This window comes from Myotis nattereri (genome assembly GCF_964212035.1).
Source record: "Myotis nattereri genome assembly, chromosome: Y".
Classification (NCBI taxonomy): domain Eukaryota; kingdom Metazoa; phylum Chordata; class Mammalia; order Chiroptera; family Vespertilionidae; genus Myotis; species Myotis nattereri.
In genome coordinates this window covers 7,036,673-7,047,348 of record NC_138094.1, presented here as the reverse complement: position 1 = coordinate 7,047,348, position 10,676 = coordinate 7,036,673, and positions in this window count along the sequence as shown.

Sequence of the window (10,676 nt, the reverse complement as noted above, 5' to 3'; positions counted from 1 at the left end):
TGAGTGTCCTGCCATGTTTTATCCATGTCCACCCAATGCTGTTAGTGTTCACTGTCTCATATAATGTGCTCTCTGACCCAGCACAAACCTGTGATGGTGATGATGGTGGTGACAATTCATTAACATAGTAGTTTCCAAGTGGTTAGAAACCAACTGTGAAATGCATAGCCTGTGTGTTGTCATTCTAAAAGTGCCAATGGAGTCGTGTGCATGCCTTCAAACCCACACACCAAGTGGACAGCTTCAGTCTGTCTCACCCAGCGGAGCGGGTCAGGTGAATTTCTGCAAAGTGAAATGCCTGGTAAAAGGTGTGTGCGGTAGTCCTGTGCTTGCTAGGTGTTTCCCGAGACCAATGGATGGTTCTTAAATTCCTTTCTCCCCAGAGCATTTGTGTCATGTGCATATGGTCATTAGTGGTAATTGGCCACTTTCCTCTTTTTTACCTCTTTCAATCTGTCAGCATGCCCTGAAGGCCCATTTTGTTTCCTAAGAGCCTGCCTCTGACTTCCGGAGCTCTCTCTCGAACTTTGCCACAGAGTTGACTGACTCCAGGCCCTTTTTATTGGTTGACATTGCAAGATTCTGAAGAGTCTATTCACTTAAAACAACAACAACACTGTCACGGTATCAATTTGTAGTTGACAAGTCAGGCTGGGAGAAATGATTTGTAAATCAAGTATGTGACAAAGGAATCATCTCCAGAATATATAAGGAACTCTATACAACTCAACTGCAAGAAAACCAACAGTCCAGTTGAAACGTAGGCAAAACTTTTCACCAAAGAGGACATATGTGTGGCAAGTAAGTATAGGAGAAAGATGGTCAACTGCCAATGGCTGGATGGTAACTTATTTTTACCTAAATCACTGTGGAGCCAGTATATTTCTTCTCAAATGCCCATGTGATTCAATGTGTGGTTAATGGTGAGAGATCCCCTTGGATGAGTTCATGTCAGGGTAGCGTGGACATTTGTTTAATAGAGGGGTTATTTGAATCCGTTTCCCCTTATTCCCTATAAAAGAAATTTTCCAGCAGGTGGGGAGACCTCTCTGTCAGCAGTGACTGCCACCTAACCAAACCACACACACACCAGTGTTTTAGGACCATGGTCCATGCTTCCTGAGCCACAGGCAGCGAGCCAGGCTCTCAGGATGCAGTCTGGATGTCGACTTGCCATGTTGAAGGGTCTGCATGGGCCAGCTTCAGGAGCATAGACAGTCACCTCTCTTTTTGGCAACTGAACCATGCCAAGAAGACAAATGCCTTTCCAGGAGTGTTCACTGCTGTTAGTTAAGCTGTGATGTGGGAATCCTACCACTTGCAGTGAAAAGTGGCCACGTCGGAGAAGGTCCAGCTGGCTGCTCGCAGACCCCTGTGGTCCTCTCTTGGGGGACCACAGCCATTCTGTGTGTTTGATTTTTAATTTGGACAAAGCTTTTACCTGTGATGCTTTCCCCTCCAATACAGTGTTGTGGCCGTTTTGATGCTATGTATGTAAATATGAATATAGAAAATGTGTGTGTGTGTCTGTGCCAGCCTTTTGATGTCTTTGAGGACTTTCTTCTCCATGGGAATATGTAGTGCAATTTCCCCTTTTAGCAAAGCCCTTGTGCCCACACCATCCTGTCCAGTCCCCATATGCCTTTTCAGTGTCTGGTTGGCAGGACCCAAAGATCCAGGAGTCCGTGTACATACTTTTGTATATAGTAATATCATCTATAATAATAAAAGTGCAATATGCTAATTAGACCAGATAGCCAAACGACCTTTTCCACCAGTGGTTCTCAACCTATGGGTCGTGACCCCTTTGGGGGTCGAATGACCCTTTCACAGGGGTCACCTAAGACCATCGGAAAACATATTTTCAATGGTCTTAGGAACCAAGACACGGCTCCTCTATCCATCTCCAGGTGGGTCTGCCCACATGCATATACACCTACATATGAGTACCTGGCATGATGACATCATTGCGCCAACCCCATCACATACACCCCATTCAAATACAGGTGTATGGGAGAGGGTTGGCACCATAAGATACTTATGCGGACCAGTCACACATGTGTAGAGAGCAGCTACTATGTAGAGAGTAGCTGCTGTGTTGAAAGCAGCTACTCTGTTGAAAGCAGCTACTGTGTTGAAAGCAGAAGTATTGGCGGTAAAACGACACTTCATGAATTATAATTACTAGGTAAATGTAAAATCATGTACTGTAAAAATAACTACTGCAAAAAAAAAAAAAATATCTGTACCATGGGAACTTAATCTGGATGCTGATCGGTTTTTTTATATTCAGCTGTGGTTGATGTGAATACTGCCCCCTTGTGATAGTAACAGGTATGTAAAAAAACCCAACAAGAATGGTAAATCATAGGAAACTTTAATGAACTGTATTGACTGAACTATGCCATGTATTGGCATGCCCAGATTTCAAGATCCCCAAAGAACCAACAGGGAGCACTGAGTCCGATGCAAAATCATAGAGCCTTTATTCAAGCTCAGCTCGGTCCCTCTGCCTCCATTACCAGCGCAGCAGCAGGATGTGAGAGAGCCCCAAGTCTTGAAAGAACAAAGACTTTATAGGGATTGGGGTTCGGGGGGGTGGGGGGGGCGGGTGAGGGCCCACTCAGACTACTGATTTGGCCAATTCCGGTTGGTTGAGTGAGGTCTGGGGGCTAGTGATGCAAGGGCAGGGTGCAGCTAGGGCAGGGTGGGCAAACTTTTTGACTCGAGGGCCACAATGGGTTCTTAAACTGGACCGGAGGGCCGGAACAAAAGCATGGATGGCGTGTTTGTGTGAACTAATATAAATTCAAAGTAAACATCATTACATAAAAGGGTACAGTCTTTTTTTTCTTTTAGTTTTATTCATTTCAAACGGGCCGGATCCGGCCCGCAGGCCGTAGTTTGCCCACGGCTGAGCTAGGGTCTGGTTACACAAAGACAGGGGGGTGGTCAGCATACTTTTGGCCTTGGGTTTGTTTCCCTTGCATTCCCATTGGCTGAGATAAGGGCAGGCTGAGTAACTGATACATTCTGTGGCTTTTTCTTGGAAGAGGGGTCAGGGACACAGCTATCAGTCCCATTCTGTCCTTTCAGTATCATCTTTTGTATTATTAAAGCTATTGTTATATATTTTCATTAGCAAACCATCCCATGACAATGGATCGTGTAGAGAAGAACTTTAAGAAAGGAAAATATAGTGAGGATTGTTTACAGTATGGTTTTACCTCAATAATTACAACAGGAATTGAGAAACCGTAATGTGTTATTTGTTGTGAAGTTCTATAACTGAATCGATGGAGCTGAACAAACTAAAATGCTATTTTGATAGCAAGCATCTGAGCTTTGCCGGCAAGGATACCAACTATTTTAGAAGCAAAGCTGATGGACTCAAGAAAGCCAGACTTGACACTGGTGGCAAGTACCACAAACAAAACTTAGCAGCCATTGAAGCTTCATATTTGGTGTCTCTCAGAATCGCGAGAGCTATGAAACCTCACACCATTGCTGAGGATTTACTGTTGCCAGCGGCCAAAGACATTGTTTGAGTTATGATCAGAGACGAATTTGTTATGAAATTTTGTGCAATTTCCTTATCTAACAACACTGTCCACAGAAGAATAGATGACATGTCTGCTGATATTCTTGATCAGGTAATCCAGGAAATTAAATCTGCTCCACTTCCAATATTTAATATCCAGCTTGATCAATCTACAGACATTGCAAACTGTTCACAGTTACTGGTTTACGTGAGGTATATTAATGATGGTGACTTTAAAGATGAGTTTCTTTTTTGCAAACTTCTTGAAACAACAACTACTGCACGTGATGTATTTGACACAGTTGGTTCATTTCTGAAAGAGCATAAGATCTATTGGGAAAAGGTTTGTGGTGTTTGCACAGATGGTGCTCCAGCTATGCTAGGATGTCGATCTGAATTTCAATGTTTGGTACTGAATAAGTCACCAAAAGTCATCAGAACTCACTGTACGATTCATTGGCAAATATTAGCAAAGAAGACGCTGCCACAAGAGTTACAAGAAGTAATGCAAAGTGTCATAAGTTGTGTCAATTTTGTAAAGACAAGCACCTTAAACAGTTGACTGTTTTTGCAACTGTGCAATGAGTTGGATGTGCCAAACAATGCTCTGCTATTTCACACTGAAGAGAGATGGTTGTTGAGAGGAATAATTTTAAAATGTGTTTTTGAGCTTCATGATGAACTCAAAACGTTTTTTAATCAGAAAGAAAGACCGCAGTTCAAAGCACTTTTCAGCAATAAAAGTGAACTGCAGAAATTAGCTTACTTGGTTGACATGTTTGCCATCTTGAATGAGTTAAATTTATCACTGCAAGGACCAAATGCAACATGCTTCGATTTGTTTGAAAAGATCTGATCATTCCAAATGAAACTTTAGCTTTGGCAAAAAATATTAGATGAAAATAAAATTTACATGTTGCCTACCTTATCTGCTTTCTTTCAGGAACATGACATTGAACCAGAGAAAAGGATTATGATGATAATTTCTGTGAAAGAACACCTGCACATGCTTGCAGTCGAAATTTCATCGTACTTTACAAACCTACCTGACACCCCTTTTGCACTTGCCAGAAGCCCATTCACAGTCAAAGTTGAAGATGTTCCTGCTACAGCACAAGAGAAGTTCATTGAACTTATTAGCAACAATGAAGCAAGAACTGATTTCTCTACAATGCCAGTTACAACATTCTGGATCAAGTGTTTGCAGTCATATCTTGTTCTGTCTGAGACTGTGTTGTGCATTTTTCTTCCATTTCCAACAACATATCTTTGTGAAACAGGGTTTTCCAGCATGTTGGTTATCAAATCTAAATACAGAAGTAGACTTGTTGTGGAAGATGATCTTCATTGTGCTCTTGCAAAGACTTCCCTGAGAATATCTGATCTGGTGAGAAAGAAGCAATCTCAACCTTCTCACTGATATTGACTTTTTACACATACTGTCACAAAATGTAGCAATGGAGTTTACTGTTGTTATATTAAGACTGTTACCCATGATACAACATGCTTCAAGACAAAATTTCATTTATTTCTAATTACAAATAAACATTCCACAATATATAATTACACTAGACCCCTGGTGCACAAAAATTTGTGCACTCGGGGGGAATTCCTCAGCCCGGCCTGTGTCCTCTCACAGTCTGGGACCCCTCGGGGGATGACCACCTGCTGACTTCGGCCTGCTCCCCGGGGTATTGGGCTTAAGCTGGCAGTCAGACATACCTCTGGCAGCCTGGGAGTCCTTGGGGGATGTCTACTTGCCAGCAGGGACCAGGCCTAAGCTGCAGTCAGATATCCTTAGTGCTGCTGAGGGGGCAGGAGAGGCTCCCACCACCACCACTGTACAGGCAGCTGTCAGCCTGGTTAGTGGCTGAGCAGAGCTACCCCTGTGGGATCACACTGACCACCAGGATCAGCTCCTGCATTGAGCATCTACCCCCGGGTGGTTAGTGTGTGTTATAGTGGCCAGTCATTCCCAGTGGTTCTGCTGTTAGGGTCAATTTGCATATTACCTTTTTATTATATAGGATAGAGGCCTAGTGCATGGGTGGGGGCAAGCTGGTTTGCCTTGAAGGGTGTTCTGGATAAGGGTAGGGGTTCTGTTGAGGTGCCTATCCAGCCTGGGTTAGGGGCTGAAAGCCATTTTCAGACTGTCCCTTCAGAGTGGAGGGTCCTGCTGGGGTGCCTGGCCAGCCTACATGAGTGGCTAATGGCTGTTTGCAGGTTGGCCACAACCCCTTCAGGGTGGGGGTCCCCTCAGGGGTGTCTGGCCTGCCTGTTTGAGGGGCTTATGGCTGTTTGCAGGCTGGCCATAGCCCCTTCAGGGTGGGGGTCTCCGCTGGGGTTCCTGGCCAGCCTGGGTGAGGGGCTGATGGCTGCAGGCTGGCCACAGCCCCCAGCCACCCCCGCTCCCAGTGGAGGCTGGCTGGAAACAGGTATCTGGGATTTATTTATCTTCTATAATTGAAAATATGTTGTTTTGAGGAGACCATAGCTGGCCAGGGCAGGCGGGAAGCTTGGCTTCCTCCATTGTCAGGGCAACCAATCCTCCTGCTTGCTGCAGCTCAGTGGCTGCCAGCAGCCATCTTGTTTGGGTTAATTTGCATATAGTTGCTTTGATTGGCATGGCTTGGGTGTAGTGGAGGTGCAGTCAATTTGCATGTTTCTCTTATTAGATTAGATATTGTTTTTGTGATCAATCACTATGCTTTAATTATGTTCAATTTGTAACAATGAAAATACAGCCTGCATATCAGATATTTACATTATGATTCATAACAGTAGCAAAATTACAGTTATGAAGTAGCAACAGAAATAATTTTATCGTTGGGGGTCACCACAACATGAGGAACTGTATTAAAGAGTCACGGCATTAGGAAAGTTGAGAACCACTGTTCTAGACAAAGCTGAATCTAAGAGAGCCGAGGCAAGCTTCTCTGGTTGTGAGGGCCAAGCCCCTTGCACAAATTTCATGCATAGGGCCTCTAGTCCTATATAATAAAACTAGAGGCCAATGCACAAAATTCATGCATGGGGGGTAACCCTCAACCATCCTGCACCCTCTCCAATCTGGGACCCCTTGGGGGATGTCTGACTTCTGGTTTAGACACAATCCCTGTATAAACTGGCATCCCTCTCACTGTCCAGGACCACTGGCTCCTAACCGCCTGCCTGATTGCCCCTAACCCCATCCCCTGATGGCCTGATTGATGCCTAACTGCTTCCTGTCTGTCCTGATCTCTCCCAATGCCCTCCCCTGCTGGCCTGATCTCTCACAACTGCCCTCCCCTGCTGGCCTGATCACCTACAATTACCCTCCCCTGCCAGCCAGATCTCCCACAACTGCCCTCCCCAGCCAACCTGATGGTCCCCAATTGCCATCCCCTGTCAGCTTAATCACCCACAACTGCCATCCCCTGCCAGCCTTATTGCCCTCAACTGCTCTCCTCCCTGTCATACCCCGCCTCTTCCGTGTGAGCTGGCAGAGATGCCTGGACCAGCCTCCTCTGCTCCTCACAGAGCCATGGGACCCCCAGGCCTCACCATGTGATGCAGCCACTGGGGCCTGCCTCTGCTGTGTGTGCAGCCATCTTGTGTGACATTGTACAAGGGCATAACACCACCTAGGCTTTTATTATATAGGCTAGCCTAATGTGCTGAGTGCCCAGTCGTAAGGTCAACCATTCAACCAATCAAAGCGTAATATGCTAGTGTTATGCTAAGGCCTCTCAACTGCTTGGTATGATATGCACTGACTACAGGGGTGCAGACACTCCACCAGTAGGTTAGCTTGCTGCTGGGGTCCAGCCAATCGGGACTGAGCGAGATGGGCCAGACACACCCTGGAGCCCTCCCATGGTCTCTCCCCTTATGGCCAACTTCCCACATCCCTCCCTGGCCCCAGTGGGGTCTCTGGGCCTGGCCTGCACCCTCTTGAAATCCAAAACCCCTTGGAGGATGTCGAAGAGCCAGTTTCAGCCCAATCTTGCAGGCCAGGCTGAGGGACCTCAATAGTACATGAATTTGCACACTGGGCCTCAAGTTGCAGATAAAAACTGTCTGGTGCTAACATTCTGCCCTCTGCACATGGGTGGTGGCTGTTCCAGACACTCTGTGAAGCTCAGCCATGGAATCCCCTGAGTCGCAAGTTTCAGCCAGGCCATCACTTGCAGTTAACTGTGGAAATGTGTACAGATTCGTGCTTAGGGCTGACCACTTACCTCGCAACAGATCATCCTGCCTGACTTTAATGAAATAAATAGTGTCTTTGAGTGCATGGAGCCTGTCTTTGATTTACCTATTTTATCACAATTTTTGTTTTCATTCTTTGTGATTCTCATCCAAGGATATTTTTTTCCATTGATTTGTGGAGAGAGTGGAAGGGAGGAAGGGAGAAAGAGAAACATCTATGTAAGAGAGATACATCAATTAGTTACCTTTCATACATGAACCAACTAACAGGGACTGAGAATTGAGCCTGTAACCTAAGTATGTGACCTGGACTGGGAATTGAACTCACGACCCTTCAGTGCTCAGGCCGATGTTTTGTAACCACTGAGAAACACTAGTCAGGGCTATTACAACATTTGTAAAGAATCAGAATGTCATATCAGAGAGACAAGATGGTGGGGGAATAGATGGACGTGTCCCAAGGTTTGTCCCAGAGCAAATAGAATGAGCAGCTGAAATGAACAACATCCACCCTGAATTGGCAAAGGAGACTCAGCTGGTGAGACAGTTTGCATCCAGGAAGGGCAGAGTTCCCCTGGAAAGGTAAAAACCAGGGATCTGGGCAGGAAAGTTTGCCAGATCTCTGAGCCCACAAAGTCATAGGGAAACCGCACTGCACTCAGCCATGTCCTTGGGACGGGCAAGCCTCTGACTGGGGAAAGGACTTCTGGTGCCAGGGTATTTGAGATCTGGGTTCCATAATTACTGAAGACTGAGCCAAGAGGGGGAAGCCTTGAAGGGCTGACCAGACCACACAGTGCCAGTAAGAGAGGATCTCACAGAGACTCAGTTCTTCCTGTTTCTGTGGCCGGCGATTTTTTTTTTTCACTGAACTCTGTTCATAGGACATTTCGGATACAGACACTCACCTTTACTGAGGTGCAGGAGAAGGTGCGGACGAGTGGAATCTGGGGAGAGGCTGGGGTCCAGGAGAGGTGGCAGCAAGTTGAGTGCTGAGTCATGGCTGAGCCCAGAACCTGGGCAGTCATTTTCTCCTGAAGATATAGCCCCTCCCTCCAGTCTCCAGGCAAGGAATATAGCCAAACCCAGATTCCACTCTGAATGGTACAAAGGATTAAAAAAATTTGATTAGTTTCTGGTAGTTAATAGGATCTGGCCTATACAGACACCTTCAGTTCCAGCAACAGAAAAAAAAAAAAAAGTCTCAGACATTCCAGAAACCTGGGATGTTAATCCAGTCAAAGGAACGACATTTCAATTTTTTGTTTTTATTTATTATTATTATTTTTTGGCTCCATTTTTTTTGCACTTTTCTTTCTTTTCCTTTTATTAGTTTGTTGCTTTATTTTCTAATTCTTTTCACATTATTTTTCTAACATTCAATTTTATTTTATTTTTACTTGCTATTTTCTATTTTTATATCATTTTTATTTATTTATTTATTTATTTATTTTTATTTTTTAAATATATATATTTTATTGAGTTTTTACAGAGAGGAAGGGAGAGGGAGAGGGAGAGAGAGTTAGAAACATCGATAAAAGAAACATCAATCAGCTGCCTTCTGCACACTCCCCACTGGGGATATGCCCGCAACCAAGGTACATGCCCCTGACCAGAATTGAACTTGGGACCCTTCAGTCTTCAGGTCGGCACTCTATCCACTGAGCCAAACTGGTCAGGGCTTATACCATTTTTTAAATCAATTTTTTTGTAAATATATTATTTTGTTCCCCTTCTTTCTCTGCTTATCCACTCATCCCTTTTCTACTTCCTCTATACTGAGTTGAGGTCCTCCCCATATTTATCCAATTCTTAACCTTATTTTCTGTAAATCAGCTCAGCCTCTACAGATCCTGCCCCCACCCTTTTTACTGGGTGTTTGGTGTTTGTATTTGTTTGGTTTATCTATTGGTTCTGTGGTGTTTTATATATATACTACAGGCCCGGTGCACAAAAATTTGTGCACTCGTGAGGAGGGGGACCCCTCAGCCCAGCCTGTGCCCTCTCGCAGTCTGGGACCCCTCGGGAGATAACGACCTGCTGGCTTAGGCCTGCTCCCAGGTGGGAGAGGGCAGACCCAATCCCTAGGTGCAGCCCCAGGTCGGGCTCAGAGCAGGGCTGATTGGGGAGCTGGGGCACTGCCCCCTGTCATCCACAGAGCAGGGCGATCAGGAGGTTGTGATTCCACCCTCAGTCATGCTCAGGGTAGGGCCGATTGGGGGGTTGGGGCACTGCCCCCTGTCACACTCAAGGCAGGGTCGATGGGGAGGTTGCAGCGCCACCCCCTGTCATGCACAGAGCAGGGCCAATCAGGGGGTTGGGGCGCTTCCCTCTATCACCCACAGAGCAGGGAAAATCAGGGGGTTGGGGCGCCACACCCTGTCACAGACAGAGCTGCAGGGCGATCAGGGGGTTTGGGCGCTGCCCCCTGTCATGCTGATCCCGGTGCCGGGAGGCATATTACCCTTTTACTATGTAGGGTAGAGGCCTGGTGCATGGGTGGGTGTCAGCTGGTTTGCTCTGAAGGGTGTCCTGGATCAGGGTGGGGTCCCCATTGGGGTGCCTGGCCAGCCTGGGTGAGGGGATGATGGTTGTTTGCAGCTGGTCACACATCCTTCAGGATGGGATTTCCCACTGGGGTGCCTGGCCAGCCTGGGTGAGGGGGTGATGGCTGTTTTCAGCTGGTCACACACCTTTCAGGGTGGGGGTCCCCACTGGGGTGCCTGGCCAGTCTGGGTGAGGGGCTGAGGGCTGTTTCCAGCCTGGGGGTGACTGAAGCTCCCAACCACTCCTTTTTTCTTTTTCTTTTTTATTCTGGGCCAGCTTTAGCTTTGAGGCTTGGCTCCAGCTCTTAGGCCTCTGCTGCTGAAAGTAGATTTCTGGCCTTTGCTTACAATGTTGCAATCCTGCTGGCTGAAGCTCGGCAGGTTTCTGGGGTTTTGTT